At 30.8% G+C, this 19711-nt stretch overlaps 1 protein-coding gene across 4 annotated transcripts in view; it reads left to right on the top strand.

Annotated features, from left to right (window-relative positions):
• The first annotated feature begins 18844 nt into the window (after positions 1-18844).
• The window catches only part of LOC119616014 (homeotic protein antennapedia), a 187079-nt gene continuing 186212 nt past the window's right edge, over positions 18845-19711 (top strand). Inside the window, exon 1 of one of the 4 annotated variants that reach the window (XM_037972136.1) lies at positions 18845-19353. The gene's annotated coding sequence lies outside the window, so the exon portion shown is untranslated. The remainder of the gene's footprint in view (positions 19354-19711) is intronic. The other 3 variants (XM_037972132.1, XM_037972137.1, XM_037972135.1) reach the window with 3 other exon arrangements.

Here is a 19711-nt window from a genome sequence, read left to right as displayed (position 1 = left end):
TTAGTTCAGTTAATTTACTCATTACATCATAGGTTTCCTTACAATTTACTGCTTGTCCTATTGGAATGGACAGTTTGGTATTTCCATTGTGCAACAGGACAGCTTTAAGACTTGCTTTCGAAGAATCGATAAAAAGACGCCATTTTTCAGAGTTATATGGTTGTTTCATTTCAGCAAATAGTCCATCAACATCATGACAGTAAAAAATATTATTTTCTTTAGTAAAATATTTTGCATAAGGATCACCTCTAGAACGATAAATGCATACTTTTGTGTTTGTACTGAGCAACTTCCACTATTGCAGCCTGGAAGCGAGCAATTCTGCTTTTGATTTGGACAACTGTAAATCTCTTATAAGACAATTCTGGTTGATTTGTTATTTGTGGAATGTTGTAATTATGGATAATGTAATCAGAACTGGAGTGCTCGCTTTCACTATTTTAGTAACTGGTAAATCTTCAGAATGGGGTATTGGTTTCGTCACATTGGCATATTTATATTTTATTTTTTTTTTGTATTTGGAATTTAGTCCAAAAGTTTTTGTTAAACAAAAGTAACAATCCTTTCTGTGGTTAGTTGGTTCTGTCCACATCATTGGTCTGCCAAATTTCAATGAACTTTTTTACCTGAATACCAGGAACTGAGTGTCAGCCTACAATTTGTGCAAATCGAATGAAGGACCCAAACAAAAATGTTTAATTTGCATTTTTCTATATAAATCTTTAATAAACACTGCATGTAATCTATGCAAATACATACATACATATGTATCTGTAGATACAATTATTTTATTAAGCAAGTTTTATTTCCATTACAATGTCAGTATAATAAGTGTAAGTAAGACCTGCAGTTCAAAATTCCAAAAGAAAGATTCGACCATAACGAATCTTATATACCACCAAATAATAAACAATAAAATAATGTGAATTTCGGAAGGAGGCCCTATATGTATGTATATGGACTTAGATCTTAAGATTAATATGAACATCAAGGTAATTTTCAGAATAGGTCCTTCAATGATGATTTGGTTTAGTTATGGATCGAATTTAAAAAAACTATAAACTGACTTTTTGTGTGGGCTTAAAGCCTTCATGTGCTTACGTTAAGTCCAATGAAATTAAATTCCATCTATATGACAATAAGTAAGAGTTATATTTTATTCGTCTTTGCCGAATCTTTTATGTTAAAAATAATAAAAAAGTCACGGATTTTGATAGAATTATTGAAGATTTTGAGCCTGAAGATGTCTGAGATCTTCCGAAAATGTATTTCAACAGACATACAGACGAACAGACAGACACGGCCTGATCGACTCCGATTCTATAAGGATCCAAAATATATAAATTAAACTAATGTTTTATTTTTATTTTTTTTTTTAATAGCTTCCGACTAATGTCTTAAGCGTTCTTTATTTTTTAATGAAGAGTTACAATTGAACTGATCTTAATAATACCTGAAGCATTTAAATTTAATTGTAAATATTTTGGTTCTTAACTTATATACTTTAATGGACTGGAAAATTATATTGTGGAAATTACTAACGGAATGTCAAACTTATATACACATAACCTTTTCAGGTAGGTGAAGGCTATAAAAATAGAATAAGAGTTGTATGATTTATATTTTTGAGTTTAAATGATTGGTATAAAACAATATCAAAATAAGAAAAAAACAGCGGCTTTCCCTTTTCTTCCTACGTGTTTACATAAAAATACATCCCTGATCTAATGCGACTTGCTTGTTTTTTGAATCATTTAGACGATCCCATCCGTACTATTCTACATACAATCATATTACTTGTGTAGTCATGTAGACAAAATTTTTTGTGTCAAATTTATTAGTTTATTTTTGACTTGTACATTTTGAAACTTTTATTTTTTAAAGTGGTATGATGCCATATATAGTACATACCAATTTATTTTTTCATTTCGTCGTAGACCCAAAAAGTATACACATTCTTTGTCTATAGTAGACTCAAATTTGGACCAAAATTAACCCAAGAAATCCTAAAAGGACCTCCTCTGAAAATCAATTTGATGCCAATATTAATATCAATATATTACAATCAGCTATTTGATGAAATTCATTTTTAAATTAGAATCGATTTAAATCTGCAAATATTGTGTAATATTCAATTTCTGCAGCTTTTCATACAAATTATCATATTTTTTTAAATTGATTCTCTTAAATGGAAAGTATTTTGTTGTCTGCGTAGTATTTTGCAAGTAAATAATAAACCATTCATCATACCTTTTTAAATCGATTGATTTCAAATCGTTCGAATTCCATCACATTCCGGAATTATTTTATTTCGGCACAGTCAAATATAAACTTTATTTTTTAAATGATATCTAGAAGGTTTTGCACACTGAACACCAAGAAATGAAACTGTGACGTTTTTTTACAACAATAACGTTACGCAATTCTCACAGACGAGTTCTGCGTAAGACACACATGTAAGAATGTCACTCTCTCTCAAAATTTCAAAACTTTGTCGCGAAAATTCGTGGCTTATAGCACTTTAAAGTATTTTTATCCCTTAAAGTTATATTTTATTATTTTTTACAAACGAAAGAAATATTTTTTATTTTTTTGACATTAAATTTTTGTTGTTGAAATTAAAACTGAAAAAAGACAATGTTGTAAATTTTCGTATGGTACAAGAAAAAAATATTTCAAATAAATTATTTATTTTTTCAATATTGCAGTTTAAAAATCCAACATACATTTTTCTAAAATATTTATAGATAAATTATGTTGCAAAATATTTAAAGAAATATTTTAAAATAAAAATTTAAATGTAATAATTTTTTTTCAATATTTTTAAATCAGACTTTTTCGCAACTATGTTGGCTTGAGAATTCTACTAATACATACATAGAGTTAGGTACCGAACGACAGTAGACTTAGGTACTTTTTGACAGCGTTTCACTTCTTGATGTTCAGTGGTTTTGCATTTCAAGCTTTCTACAAATATGAGTGATAACGATAAAGGTAAATTAAATTGTTCTGAATGTAGATAACATTTTCCAAAGAAAAGGTTCATTTATGTTCTATGATTGATATTCGAAGGATTGAACGTTATATTTATTATACTCTACACCATTACAGTGGGGAGGGTATAATACGTTTGTGCTGATGTTTGTAACGCATAAAAATATTGGTCCTACACCCACCTTAAAGTATACCGATCGACTCAGAATCACTTTCTGAGTCGGCCGTCGTTTGACCCTAGCCCCCATACGAACCCCCCTTTAAAAAATATCTTAAACGTCCAAAAATTAACTTATAACCATTAGTATCGCGATGACGTTCAGCATAACTAACCTTTATATCAAATTACATCCCTCTTCCCAATTTGTGAGGATCGGCCCATATTTGATTCTAGCTCCCATATAAAACCTCTTTTAGAAATTTAGTTTTTCATCAATAAATTGCTTAAATACATGGGAATTAAGGTAAAATTCAACAAATTTTTTATGAAAAATAAATCATTTTTAAAATATATAAATGGTGTAGGGTATCATATAGTCGGCCATGTCCGACTATACTTTCCTACTTGTTTTTATTTAAGAAGTATGTATGTAGTTACAATATTTCTGAAATTATGATATTCTAAAGTTTTTATTTAAGAATTGGAATTAATTGGATTAATTTAAATTTATCTTCTGTCTATTAATTTCCACAAGATTAAACAAATTTCTTCACAAACATGAAGATTTAAGATTTTTATGTATAAAATAATTAAATTTATGCAATCCCGAAATCCCTTAAAATCCCGAAATCTCGAAAAACCCCGGGATCCCGAAATATCCCGGGATTGCAATTTTCAAAATCCCGAATTCCGGGATTTGTAAAAGCCAGTTGCGTTTGGCATCCCTAATGGCCATGTTGTGGATCATGTACTCTCATAAGCTCGGACCCTATCATGTTTTCAGCAGACGTACAGATACATATGTATATAATTTTGCGTAAATATATAATTTTGTGGTATGTTTTAGATAGTAAAATATTTTAGCATGGTATGTATGTATGCGACTTATTGATTATTAAAATATAAATACATTTCAAAAACATATTACCAAATAACAATTAAATTAAAAAAATTATTTTCAAAAATCTCATATTCTAATCATAGTCAGTTTTTATCTGCTTGAGTAGAGTGTACAAAACATGAAACGCGTGCCTTTCATACATTTAATTCACATACATCCATGTACATGTATGTATGTAAAAAGTTTGCAACACATTTCTGCGTGCAACAAACATAAAAACTTAACAATCAGAGAAAAAATAAATTCACAACACAAACCAAAATCAACTTGCATTGAAGCTTAACAAAAGTGATCGATGAAGTCGAAAATACAATTTATGAGGTGAAACATTGAATTTTTACGATACGAATCAATAGCATTAGTGTTATTGTACTTGTATGTTGTTGTTGTTCTTGTTATTGGAAACAAAAGATTCTTTGTCACATTTCAACTGTAAGTGGCGAAAATAACAATTTAGTAAACCGGTTTCCAAAAAATTAGTATCATTTATTGGATATCCTTATAAACGAAATATGCATATAATTGCATGGTTTAAAATGCCAGCCAAATAATTATCATATTTCGTCTAAATTTTATTTATGGCAGAAAAGAAAAAATCGGATTTGAAGAAATACTCAAAAGTTTCACAATGGAGCAAGATATAGGCGCCTGCACTTCTTTCGTCTAAACGTCTTTTTGATATACCCTCCACCACCATCAGTGGTGATAGATTGTATATGTATATAAGTTTGTCATTCTATGGGTTACACCAAGATATATGCATCAGTATATACCTACATATATTCCGGGTCCTTATGAAATTCTGAGTCGATTTAGCTATGTCCGTCCGTCTGTGTAAAACACGTTAAAAAAAACTAACCAAAGAAAATCAGCCAAATTCTGAATTCTGTCGGACGTTATTTTTAAGGTTCAAACTCAAAATAATAATAATACTGGTCTGAAAAAAGTATTTTTTTCGCTTCTTTAAATTTTATTACATGAGTATGATAGCTTAAAATGCTCTTGAATCGAGATGTGGTTTTAAAATATTTCTACCACTTCGAATTATTACGCGATAAATATTTTAAATAATTTGAACTTAAGCTAGTCCCGATAATTATTTATATGATTTTTTTATCCTATGTTAACTAACGGTATGTTTCGTTTAATTTATTAAAAGGAAATACAGTTAATCTCAAAAATAAGTATACAGAAATACTGACAATTGGTTTTATTTAAAAAAGGATGTTATTTTTTCAAAAATCAAAAAAGTAACACATTTATTTATTAAAAACAATTATGATAATTATTATTCACTACTTTTTTCCTTTATTTTGGTTACTTGAGTTCTCATTTAAGGTGTAGTTAAAAAGGTGCAAAATTTACGCCACAAAAGTAAGTATACAGATAATTTCAATATGTATTTGGCTTAATAATATTAACAAAATTCATGAAAATTTTACCTGTTTGAATGTAATTATTTTATAATTAAATATTCTGTACACTATAACATACATGAAAAAATTCACTTTTTGTTCCGAAAAATTGAAATTTTTGGTAATTGATCTGAATATTATTTATAGGAGCATATTTACCTATTTAAGAACATCTGACTATTTAAACCCCCGGAGTTTTGGATCGGGTATTCAATAATATCCTTCGTTTGTTATTATGATGCATTGGAAGACGATATTTTAACTTTTAAATTAATTGTTTCTTTACAATAATTGCAATCCATTGCGGAACATTGCCGTTTTAACATAGTATAGCGTTCATATTCGATATTTAACGGCGATTTCCTAAAATTTATATCTTAAAATGCGATATTAATAATATTTGTACTAGTATCCATTAATTAAAACAAGTTTTTTGGTTCCTATCATCCATTACACACTCCTAAATACTACCAATAATCGTCAAATAGTGACCATGTCAATAACTTACACTACATATCGGTTCTGAAATTGATTATTGTCCAAAATAGTAAGATTTTTATATTAAATCAGGCTCAATTGGTGGTATGAATACGAATTGAATAATTTTGAACACGGATACATCTTAATTTGTTGCTGGAACAAATAAAATGTCCGATCCATAAAACATGGTTATTGTATCGAGTATATCAAGATATGATTGGTAGCATTATTGTATGCTTTGGAAATCGGAGTATTTGGAAAACCTGTTTAAATTAAAGAAAATATATAGAATTATCCAAATTTTAAAGTTTATGTTGTAGGTCTTAAGAAATCGGAGTTAAATTTCGGGTTTTTAAGAACGTACTGTGTTCAAAATGGCCAAATCCATGCATATAACATTAATTTTGAAATAACAACTCTTTTCAAAAGTTAAAAATTCTATTTCCAATGCATCATTTGGAGGGTTCAATGACCACCAGATACAAAATCCGGGGTCTAAAGTGGAAAAAATCGTAGAAATGAGAAAAAACTGTTCTACTAATTCATTCCGGAGCCAATCGGCCCAAATTTCAAGATTTCGGAACTAAAAGTAGATTTTTTCCAAGTTATTGTGTAAAAAATATTTTATTAAAAAGTAATTATATTAATACAAGTAAAATTTTGATAATATCATTAAATCAAATATATACTGAAATGATCTGTATACTTACTTTTGTGACGTAAATTTTGAAAATTTTTAACTAATATTTATAATAATTATCATAATTGTTTTTAATAAATAAATGTGTTACTTTTTTGTTTTTTGAAAAAATAATATATTTTTTAAATAAAACCAATCGTCAGTATTTCTGTATACTTATTTTTGTGATTAAATTAATTAAATTAATTAAATACCTATTTAAAAATATTTAGAATTGTTTTGATAAAAAGTATGTAGCTTACAGAATATAGCACTCTAACCACCACCGAGTTTATATGAAACTCACGACAATTATTTAGAGTTCATATACATAAATGTAAAAATGTTTCTTATACAATTTTAGTGTTCCATCATTTATAGATTTCCAGAAATATGAATTTTAGTATTTAATTTACATGAGAGGTGCAACGCCCACTATTGCTATTGAAATTGAAATAATGTGCTGCGTCCAGGTTCCAAACCAAGATATTGGGATCCTGGATTCTGCACATAACTTCGTATGCTATCCTTGTCCTTCCTGACATGCCAGGGGGTACATCTAACTGTGTGATGTTAAATTAAATTTACATTATAGGAGGCTTGGTACTGAGAGGACCGTCAATTCCTTGTACAGATTGTGTTCTGAGGTTATTTATTTTGGCAGCTTTGGTATTTGTACTCCGTCGACAACGACACATTAATTTTGCTGGTAACAATTATAGGTTACGTCCAGAGAACAAATTCATCAATGTTTTGGATCATCACCATAAAAGTAAAGTTGTCCGCCTATGAAATCACATCCACACCTTTTGGAGGTGTAGGAAGTTTAGAGAGGTGGAAGTTAAATACTAGGAAGGATAGGACACCGCCTGTATTACCCCTTATTTAACTCTACTTGATTTTGAACACTTGTCAACAAACGACTGACGATCACTCAGATAATTCACAATACATCTCTTTAAGTTGGGTGGCATGTCATAATGTCCAATGTCATAATGTCCATGGACATTATGACACACCAAAAAATGACATAACGTCCATGGACATTATGTCACTTTTTTAAAATGTCATAATGTCCATGGACATTGTGACACTTTGAAATCAGAAATGTATTGGAAAATTTGTTTAAAATTTAAGATAGGGAAAATCGGCCTGTAAAAAGTATTGGCACTCTGTCACTGGTGTAAGTATTGGAATGACATTACCCTTTTAAACCATTGACAAGTACTCGACTACCCGCTCGCCAAAGCGTTTTAGCATCAGTATGGATATTTCGTCGGACAAACAATTATTGGATGTGGTCTGATGCTAGTGACCATTGTTGTATTAGGGAAGCTTGCGAAGTTACCCATAATCTGTGTGGGTATATCATTATTCAAGGTGCAAAAGGACAAGGTTCCGCCAGTAACGTATCTCTTTTGTCTTCCCCTATGCTTAAGTGCCAGAGATGATTAATGGCGTTGAAGTCCCCAAGGAAGAGACAAATAACACCGTATAGTAAGCTCCTGATATCAGCAGGATGATGACAACTGGCAGAATATGTATATTCCTACATATGTACATTATCGAGTTCCTCTAGTTCGTTTGCCTCCGTTCTGTTAGAGAGTTTTTGATTGTCAAAAAACTTGTTTATGTCAAATTTCTGTTAGAAATATCCCACCTTTGAGTCCGGCCGAAGGCTAGCAGGACACTTTTTAAAGGAAACACAAACGCTACAAACAGCGAAGTGAGGAACAATTCTATCCGAAAAAAGTGAGCCTTTTTCTGAAACCAAATAAAATACATTTCTTTATTGAAAGTGTCACAGTGTCCATAGACATGATGACACTATAACTTTTTGGTGTGCCGTAAAATTCATTCATAAAAATAGGGTAATGGAAGGTAGGAAGTCAATTTTTTAAATCTTTTTGAATGCACACATAAAGTTTTTGACAATTTTCTTGCATTTTTATAAATTTAGAATCAAAACAAAATTAAAGATTTTATGAAAAAATATGTAAAAAACTATATTTTTTGTCTAATGAAGGTAAAGTTGTTTCATTTCGAAAATGAATTCTTTTCTTATAAAAAAAAAACAAATTAGGGATTTTAATCGATGTGAATTCTAAGTATTTTACGGAAATTTTTATTACAACAATTCCATTTCTCACTTTATTAGTAAAATAATCATAATATTCCCTTAAATAAAGAATTTTATATTAAAATGTATGTCTACTTAATAAGTCTTATTTATATTTCCGAAAATAATTTTTTAAATGTTATTTTCAATTCTATTCCAGGATTTTTGTATTTGTAAATTTTGTACTCATTGAATTGGGTATTGGTAGTTTTATAAAATATGTATGTAAATCACTGTAACAAATTCGGTAACCTGGGCCAAGAGCCGATGAATTTTGGGACGTAAAAAATACTTCAGTGAATTTATCATCACTGTCAAATGCCGGCTGTCAAAACACAAAAATACCTACATATGTATGTTTACATTTACTATACAAAATGTCAATTAAAAAACTGCAATTTATGATTGTTTTGATTTTTTATTATTGTTTTTTCTTTATGAATATTGTTATTGTTATCGTATTGTTAGATGATTTTTGTGTATTAACTCAATAATAAAAATTAAAATCAAATAAAAATGCAGAAAATGTTCAAAGAGAATTACCTCTCGGTCTTACCAAAGTCAACTGCTCAGCCGCTGCTCAGTGGAGACAGCCACAGCATCGTCTTGAAATAAAATTTATGTGTGAACACTTTCAACAGAACAAAAAAGCAGCAACAAAAAACAACATGGCTCACTCACGGGACACACCATAAAGTAAAATAATAACGTAATTCGTCACACTTAACGCATCCATAAGCAGTCGTACTCTTTCTGGCATTTGGTCACATTATATACGATCATCCCTCTCACACACAGTCATTCATCTTTATGAATTACTCTCGCAGACGTCGTCATTACCATCGCTCAACTAAGCAGCACACACACACAAACTCATGAAAATTAAAAAAAAACAACAACAATGCCCATGCAAAACATTGCCGGCAGTTGTTTGATATTGTGCTTTGTTGCTGTTGTTTGGGCTTCACTGCCGGTGGCACTGCTGCTGCAGACGTTGACGTTAGTGCTGTCACTACACACCATAAAAATGAAATGAAAATGCTTTATGAGTTCGACTCCTCCCTATTTGTGGCCCGTTTTATTGCCAATTGGAAGCGGGTATGGATGGTGACGGTTGTTGTTTTGGCTGACGTTTCGACTAAATGACGATTCGTCAAACAGTGCTTTATTTACAGTTGTTGGTTGCTTGAAGAGTTCTGTAATGCACGTGGTTTCTCAAATGAGAATAATAACTGCAAAGAGAGAAAACAATTCGTTATTGAGAGTGAGAGTGATATTTGTAGCATAAAGAGTACAAGAATGTAAATAACGAGAACAGGGTTGTTTTTCTTGCTATTTTCGACTTGTTCTCGCCATGAATGAATAATGTGAGAACTTGAGTGTGTTTTTACAACAACAATAAAATTGCTGTTATAATTCATGTTGTTGTTTTGTAGATTTTACGCCATGATTATTTTGCCGTCGGCAAACATGGTTGTGTAGATGAATTTACAGCTGATACTTCAAGTGCTATTTGCCTCATCATAAATGTTATCGTTGTTGTTCTAGTAGAAGCGGCAGCCATAATTGTTGGACAACAACCAATAAATCATACGAAATTAAAAAGATGCCTCGATCAATTAAATGCATACTTAAGCAAAAGCAAAATAAATTACAACAAATATTTAAACTAAAACATGAAATGTTTTAATTTCGAACAAAAAAGATAAATAATTAAGATTTATTTTTGTGTAGTTTCTTGTATGAATAATTAAAAGTTATGCGGCTCATAGCATGTTAAACATTCAATGTGTCGTAGATAACTGGTATCATTTCATTATCAACAGTAAAGTCTTACTACGAATACAAAATGCCTGAAGGAGTCATAAAGTGCAAAACTAACGAAGTGAAAAAGCTCAAAGGAGTATTTGTTGTTTTTCTTTTTCTTCTCGTTTTCAAGGCAACTCTGTGTCAACTTCTGTGTGATTTCCTTTGTAAATAAACTAAATACATATGCATGCATGTTGGCTTAACTTATTCTTATTGTTACTGTTAATTTGTGTTGGGGAATGTAATGTACTTTTTAGTATGGAACTTTTAGAGTCAACTTGATGGTTAGGTCCATTGTAATACCCTAAAAAGTTTCCCTTCTTAACTTGATAGATTTTTAAAATCATATGATCCTCGAAAGAACCAAAAAAATTTGATTACAATTGTTAGTGCGATATTTTGTGACATATTAAGGTATTTTCCGTCAAATACTAGGCTAGAGTACTGGATAATATACATATACATAGGTATTTACCAGAGTTCCGTTTCTGTTATTATCATATCTTATTGTCATACACAAAAAACGCCTCATGCTCATTTATCGGCTACGGCGTGTTTTCTAAGCTGGCCGGGTTGAAGATTTTGAGAACCTTGATAGATGAAAAACTGTTTACGTAAACATTTGTTATCCTAAGTGAATTTATTGAATTAATCACAATTAATTTCAACTTTTACCCTTTATAAAGCTTTTCATTTATTGTGGACATTTATCTTACAATTTGAAACGTCACTCTATGCAATGAGATTATAAAACTCTAATTTCACCAATTTCATTTCACGATATCTTCGAAATAGGCTGACGGGTGTGCGATATAAATCGCTAGTGGTTTATAATTGCAACGAGGGTAATCAATGTGAAGATGTAGTAAATATAATACAGCTAAGTCTATTGAACTGACCACATACAGCGTCTGTTCCCATATTAGGCGGCTACAAACAGCGTCTGTTCTCCAAATGAGCGGCTGAACACAAGAAGGAAAACTATAAACCCTTCAGAAGGCAACGGGAAACTACACAAGAAATGTCCCTTGAAAATCATACAATATGAATATAACGCCCTCAGTCTCCGGCCAAGAGAGGGTGCTAAGAGTCCCCGGAGGTAAAACTAGGAAAAAACTCAGTATACCCAGGAAAAACTTACATTGAAAAGTAATGAGTTAAAAAGCTAATAAAACCTCTTTTCACTACTTCTTCATTAGCCTTTTAAGTCATTATTTTAACACGGTGATGTCATTGGAGGCAAGTACTTCTACGCTCGCGTACAAATAGGGAGTTGAAGAAGTACTTGCAATTTCTCTTACAAAGAAGTTGTTTAGTATGTATGTTGTTTTATTTTTTAATAATAAAAAGAGCCAGCTAGAATACGAACCAGGGACTTCGGTTTGTTAGTCAAATGTTCTTTCTACTCACTGCACCACTGCTTAGCTATTTTATTCCGCGTCAAATAATGGTTTTCACATACAAATCTTATTTTGTTTTCTTTTTTGTAAAAAACAATTCTTAACACGCAGTTAAATAAAATGTGCAAACAAAACGACAAAGCGGAAAACAAAGCACTTCTATATCAGATTATAAGAAAGTCATTACTAGAGTACTTCTAAATAATGCAGATGGTAAGTAGTAGTCATTGAAAAGTAAGTGATTATGGAAGTACAACCCATTACCGGGTTTTTGCTGGTTAGGAACATGGAATGTCGGAAGTCTCTATGAAACTGGAAAATTGAAACACCATCAGTGAAATGAGAAAATTAAAACTTGACATACTTGGTGTTAGTGAGACATGGTGGACGGTATGTGGACAATTCACATCGGAATACTTTACCGTGTACTACTGTTGATAAAAACGTGGCAAAATGTGTCACTGGCTATGTTCCAATGTCGTGCGATGCAAATTGAGAAACTTTTTACTTAAAATGACTAGACCACATGAAATCTCAATTATACAAGGGAATTTCAACGCGAAACTTGTCACTGGAAAAATTGGGATTGCGAGTACGAAATGAGAGAGGAGACAGACTGATACAATTCTGCCAGGAACACAATTTTAAGATAACCAACACGCTTTTCCTCCTACATCCTAGAAGAGTTTATACATGGAAATCTCCACAGGACAATAGAGGAACCATAGTGAGAAATCGAAATGATTGTATATTGATAAATACACGATATTATTCCTGTATAACTAGGTGCACAACATACTCAGGATGTACCCACAGATCTATTAACACAATCACAATCTATTAACGTCAAATGTTCGTACTAAGCTGGCGGCTATAAGTAAAATACAGCGAATACGAAAGCTGGATATGGGAAAACTCAAGAACCCCTTAATAAGTGCCATGAACAGGAATTTGAATAACTTCAGAGTCTACACGATGATTTCAATCTACACAAAAAGTTGAAGGCTGCAGCTTTAATTCATAAGAAAAAATCTCCTGCCATTCTCTTCGATGAAAACGATGAAGCTATATCAGATCTGATAGATAAAAACGTGTGTAGAAGGAATATGTAACAAATCTGTTCTCTGATTCAAAAAGATCCTTCTTTGAACCCAACTTAGATAGTGATATGTTAGGAACACAAATAACTAAGACGGAAGTGGAATATGCAATCAACTCTCTAAAGGATGGAAAAGCTGATGAAATCCCCTCGGAAATTTTGAAATTAATAGATGGCGCCAATGTACTCTAAGTGAAACTGTTCAATTACGTAACGATTTGGAACTAACAGATGGAATATCAATTTCAAAGGGAGTACGACAAGGGTGTATATTATCACCATTAATATTTCACATATATTCGGAAAATATATTCCAAGAAACAGTTGAAGGAGAAAACATTGGGATAAGGGTAAATTGAAAGTTAATTAAAAACATACGATATGCAGATGATACCGTGTTATTGATAAGTAGCATATCTGGTATACAAAAGGAAAAGTACCCAACTCAATACAACACTGAAGATTGATAACGTTGATGTGGAAAAAGTGAAAACTTACAAATATCTTCGAGTTTTGGTAAATGACAAATGGGATATGTCCAAAGAAAAAAGATGCCATATAGAGATGGCGAGGGATGCTCTTTTTAAGTACAAAAATGTGCTGTATAGCCACGATATAAAACTGATTACAAAATCGCGATTTATAAAATGCTATGTTTGGTCTGTGTTGTTATATGCAGCTGAAGTCTGGAGGCTCAAAAATACTGACGTAAAACGATTGGAAGCTTTTGAGATTTGGATATATCGTCGAGTTTTGAAAATACCATGGACTAATAGAGTCTTAAATGAAGACATTATAAGAACGATGAATCTTGATAGGCAGATAATTACGATCATCAAAAATCGAAAAGTCGAGTATCTAGGACATATAATGAGAAACCACAAAAACAATCTCTCTCGTAAAATTAATACTATATTATCAATGGGATCATTTGTAAAATTTAAACATATGTATGTAACATTTTAAATTGTATGATTGCTAAAATTCGGAAATCGGATTAACAATTAATACCACAAACAATTCAATTCCATATAACAATTTCTTGTTTTTTAGTACCTTTTTTAGCAAATTCTTTTAAATTCCATCACTGACACACAACTGCTCCACTTTTCCTTGCAATCTTCTTTTATATTTTTTACTTTATACATATTCTCATTACCACATCCCCAGGAAGCATCTAAGCACATCACAGACATACATTCTGTACTTTAAATCTTCTCCGTATGAATTAAGCACATCTTTGGTAAACTGAAATACATTTTATGGTCTCACATTTTATGTTGAGATTTTAGTTTCAGTTTCCTATATGTATTTGGAGTTTGTGTGTTACACAATCAGTTTTTGTTTTGTTTTTGCTTTTGGTTGGTTTTGTTCTTTTGAGTCTGGAGCTTTGTTGTCTCGTGTGGTTTATGTGCTCAATTTTGGGTGATTTTCAAAATATATTCATCTATAGAAGGGGTTGCCATTATGACGGAAAAGGGAGGGAATTGGATAAAAACCAAAACTAATATGTATGTTGATCTTATTGTATACAATAGCCTGAAGTCAACTAGGACGATCTGATCTGGTTACACCTAATACGATATGGACTCCTCCAGTGGTATGTTCTGCATTATATAGTCATGAAAGAGTGAATGTACTTACTATAAAGAAAAGTGACTTTCAGAAAGTTATGACGGTACGTATTACACCACTACACAAAGGAGTGAAATGCTGAAACATATTTACAGGGTTTCGTCGAATTAGATTCAAATATCTTGGGGGGTAATGTTATTCCAGATATCATATCTTTTAACAATACAGTGATCTTTCATAGGCCACTTTCTTTTAATAGATCACAAGGTTTTCGAAAATATGCTTCTGAAAAACTGTAGTGAACGTAAGTGGTTAAAGTATATTTTTCGGATCCGATATAGAGTAAGTATACAGTGCCTACTGTATATTCGATTTTTCACAATATAGCCCCCATATAAGGTCTGACTTTATGTATTAATGTAATTTTTTCCATAATTGCTAGTAGCTTTAAGCAATTATTTTCGGGCCACTTAAGTTAAGTTACCCTTTAAATCCTTTTAGTTGCTAAATGATATGCATCTATGTATTTAAATATATATATTAGATATAGGTAATCAGCAGATGGAAAGGTGTTTTTATTTTCATCAGGTCTCCTAATGTTATATATGTATTATTTCAAATGCATTTGCAACGCAGTTTTCTGTGCATCTTTAGGATATCGTAGTAATATTGAAAGATTTTTCTTTTTGTCAGTGCTTAACAACTAGTTGCCGATCCTCTTCACTACAATGATAGTCACGACTGAAGAAAAAAAAATACTGTAAAAATTCGTAATCAGCATATTGTCACTAAATATTACGTATCCCCACAAATAAGGCCTTTAAAAAAATAAAACCCTGAATTTTTTTACAATATAGGAACATAGATTTCCGATAGTGGTAATCTTATTTTTCAATCCTAGAAATGTTTTCCAGATTAAAAATGCAAGTTTCCATATTGAAGTAAAGTTTTACGATTTATTTCGCTCTTTATCACACATCCCACCAAAGAATATTCTTGATTTGGAAGCAATAAATATATCTACAGCATCCTTAACAGCTTCCTCTATGGCATATTGCCTTACAAAACGATTTGGAAGGCAAATATTCAGCAATTATTGTTTGTAGTGTAGAAAAATTCTTCTTAGCGGCTCTAAAATCACTTAATTTTTAATAATTTTAAATTTGAATGAAATGTTCAGCGTTGTAAAATAATATTAATTTAGTGAAATCAACACAATTTTAACAATGTGAAATATGCATATTTTGTATTCCTTAATTTATAACAAGTGCAAGCAGTAACAACTGCTCTCTGCCTTAAAATTTGCTTCAGAGGAAGCACTATTTTTGCTGGGATTCAAAGGTATTTGTACTTTGGTAAAACACCATAATATTATCTTAGCTAAAAGTACACTTCATTTATAAAAAAACTGTTGGCAACTCTACTGCTTTTATTGGGTTTATGTATAATAATACAGCTTTTCAATTATTGTTTGATTCACTTTTGTTTTTTGCATTTTTATTACACATTTTATTTAATTTTTAAACACAGAATTTTAAAAATTTTATAGAACAAATAGGTACAAGTCAGACTTTAGAGATGGAACTAATATTGCAAATAAGGAAGAACCTCAGAGTAAAGAAATTTTAAAGAACGAACTAAAATATCACACACAAACTAATAAATAGAAAAATTTTCACATAAATTGGACAATTTAAAAACTCAAATAAAAAGACCTAAAGCAACAAAATCGTATATACTAACAAATAAAGAAATCACAGTACTCACTCATTTGTTGCAAACACATTCACATAAAACACGCACAAAACCCATAAACACTCTTTTTACACAGTTATTTAACTCAAATGTTGTTGGAAACAGAAAGAAAGAAAGAAAAACACAAAAACAAAATAAATAAAGTATGAAGAAGAAACTGAAACTGTAAAGGAAAAAAGGCAAAAACAAAAAATTCACACAATAAATTTGCAACAGTCCCAGGAATACTTTATTGCTTCGGCGCTACGCGTGGTCACTCAAATTGTGAAGTACAACGAAATTTACGAGACGTAACGTAAACGTTGACGTCATCATAGTTGCCGACGTTGGCAGAGAGACGTCAACGAACATAAATAACAAGGAAAGAAGAAAAATACAAAACAAAACTCATACTAAAATGAATTTAGTGAGAGCAACTTGGCACAGTGGGCTTAAGGCATTTAGAAATGAGTGAGTGTGTCTGTTTGTTTGAATTAAATGAAGGTTGGGTTGATGGTTGTCGGTTTGGCATTAAAATGTGTGGTGGTGTATTTGGAAGGTTGGTTGGTTCGTATAGTGGTGGTTCAGAGTATCTTATAAGATTATTTATATACTGTTTTCAGCCAAAACAAGCAGTCAACTGCTCTGTTCAACGACTGCTGACTGCCGACTGCTACGTTGACAGCGTAGCAAGAGCCATAATATATGGATCTGGCAATTGTATTCGTATCATATGTGTGTTATTTATATGTGAGTTTTGTGGATTTGTTGTTTATTTTCATTAATTTCTTCTTCTACTACTCTACTTTGTTCATTTTCCCCTTTTTCAATTGTATAGTAGTCGTTCTTGCTTTTGTTTAGTTTTTTTTTCAGAAATAAAAAAAGAGCTCCTGACTCTTTGGCTGATTAAACTAAGACCGTATAGTGTTGTATAGCTTGCTGGCAAACTGAATGTTTGCTTATTACTTTTAGCTTTTTTCAGTACGTTCGATTCTGCCACCGTTAGCGTTCGTTCACAATTATAAAGAGAGACAGGCGGTACCGTCCGCTTTATTATATTTTTCTTCTTATTGCATACAATTTTCATTTGGATTTCTCGTATTAAGGAATAGTAGTACTAGTACGCGACGTGCGGCTCTATAATTTTGCTCGGATTTTTCACATGTATATGCTGCAAATTGAATACTTTATGGGTTTAGTTTGATAGAAGTCGTAAAGAAATCAACATCATCAAAAACAATAATAATAATAAACATAAAAAACTAAAGTTGAAGATACAAAGAAAAAAGAGAGCATCCATAATAACTATCACTTAAATCTTCAATGGATGATAGTTAATGATAATAAATCTCTCTAGAAAAGTAAATAAAAATAAAAGAAAATTCTGAAATTTTAAAGAAAGAGTGCTGCTCAATTACACTAGTTTCTTACTGCACTTGATATTTTCATTTACTTTTATATTACAAATTCCAATTTTCATTTACTTTTACTAGTATTTATGACATTTACTATATTTTGATTCATAAAAATAAATGTGTTCGTTTTTCTTATTGTGCGTGTGTGAACGAGCGATTTTCATTATTTATCTATTCTAATGCTTACTAAAGTAATTTATGACAATAGAAATTGTACATACAGCTTAGAATTAGATATAGAACACAACAAAAACAATAATAAAATCTGCAGCAGCATTACACGTATGTATGTACAGAGAAAATTTGAACTACGTTAGACGGACACAAGTGGTGGCTGGCTGGCTGCTGGGATTTTGGGAAAACAGAAACAACAAGCAAAGACAGCAAGCAAGCAGCAGCAACCTACAAGACGGCAGCAGCCATCCTCATCATCATAGCAGCATCAACACCATAAACAACATCCAAACCAACCAAACAGCCAGTCATAAAAATAATCATAACAATAATCGTAAAAATTGAAATTTATTCGTACGTTTACAGTCACATCAAAATCAGCTCAACAAACGGTAGCGCGTAAAAACTAATGTGTGTTTACACTAGCATCACACACTATCACTCATACTCTCTCCCAATTCATACAAATTTATTAATGGAGGAGTAATAAAAAACAAGAACAACAAAAACGACGTGTAAACAAACAATAACGGCCGGTCACTAAATGGCAATAAAAAATTTATTAATAATAAAAAACAAATAATTATCACCTTAATATAAACATACAAATTAAACAAAATACCAGTGAAAATTCAATATAAACAAAGAAATATTTTCAAAAAACGTGCAATATTTAAAAAAGTAAAAATTAAATTTAAAAACAAAAATAAAAATAAATTGTGCCAATTCAAGCAACATATTTTCATTGGTTTAAAAAAGAAAACAAAACAAACAACTTAAATAGAAAAATAATAATAAATTAATGCCAAAATTTTATCTTATAAATAAATTAACAACATAATTTTGTGTTTCTTTTATTTTAAATTTAAAACAAAATAAAGAAAAATTTAACAAAAAATTGTGCATATTTAAATAATACCCAGTTAATCTGCTCTAGTCTCAAAAGAAAAATATTAGCAATAAATTTAAAATAATTTAAATATATTACCTAAAATTAATTATAAAAGTAAATAAATATTTAATATTTTTAAAAAATGGCTTTATTACATAAACACAACAAATCAAATAAAATTTAAAACATTTTAATTAAAACCACAACATTTTGCAACACAACGACCCACTGTATTTTAAAAACCCAACAAAAGAGAGTGTTTATTGCAAAAGGAAATTCTAAAAATCATAAAAAATAGTGTTTTTGCGAGAAAGTGCATCCATAAAAGAGCATAACTTTCATTCAACAGCAACAACGAACAAAGGAGTAGAGAAAGAAACTAACAAAACAAAGTAGCAAGAGTGTAGAGAAAATACACCGAGCGTGCTTTTCCAAACAATCAACAACCAAACATTTATTTGCCAGGACAAAGTCCGGCATTCGTATTCAACTTTCAAAGGATTAAATGTAAGTACTTTTGTTATTTGGAGATAGTTTTGCAAATAGATCTAAGAAGATACCAGTACGTATAAGTGTTTATTTACATTTTTCATTAAGGACATTAAATCGATTTTCTGCTCAGTATTTTTTCGTAGGGAAGACCTATAATTGTGGCCAATGAGAAACACTGTGGGTTCTAATATAGTAAACGTATTTAAAAATAAGTATCAGATCGGAATTTATATTATAAATTCCTCTTCACATATACATATATGTAGGGAAGTACATTAAAAGTTGATTCAAAATGTATAATATTAGTTCATTATTCCACTCCAACCAGATATTTTGTGCGTAGTATTTTGATTCAGAAGAAATACTATCAACT

Source organism: Lucilia sericata, unplaced genomic scaffold (assembly GCF_015586225.1).
Source record: "Lucilia sericata isolate MDLA Ls3-8-SP2 unplaced genomic scaffold, ASM1558622v1 Contig000052F_arrow, whole genome shotgun sequence".
Lineage (NCBI taxonomy): Eukaryota > Metazoa > Arthropoda > Insecta > Diptera > Calliphoridae > Lucilia > Lucilia sericata.
This window is presented reverse-complemented; position numbering and strand designations above follow the sequence as displayed.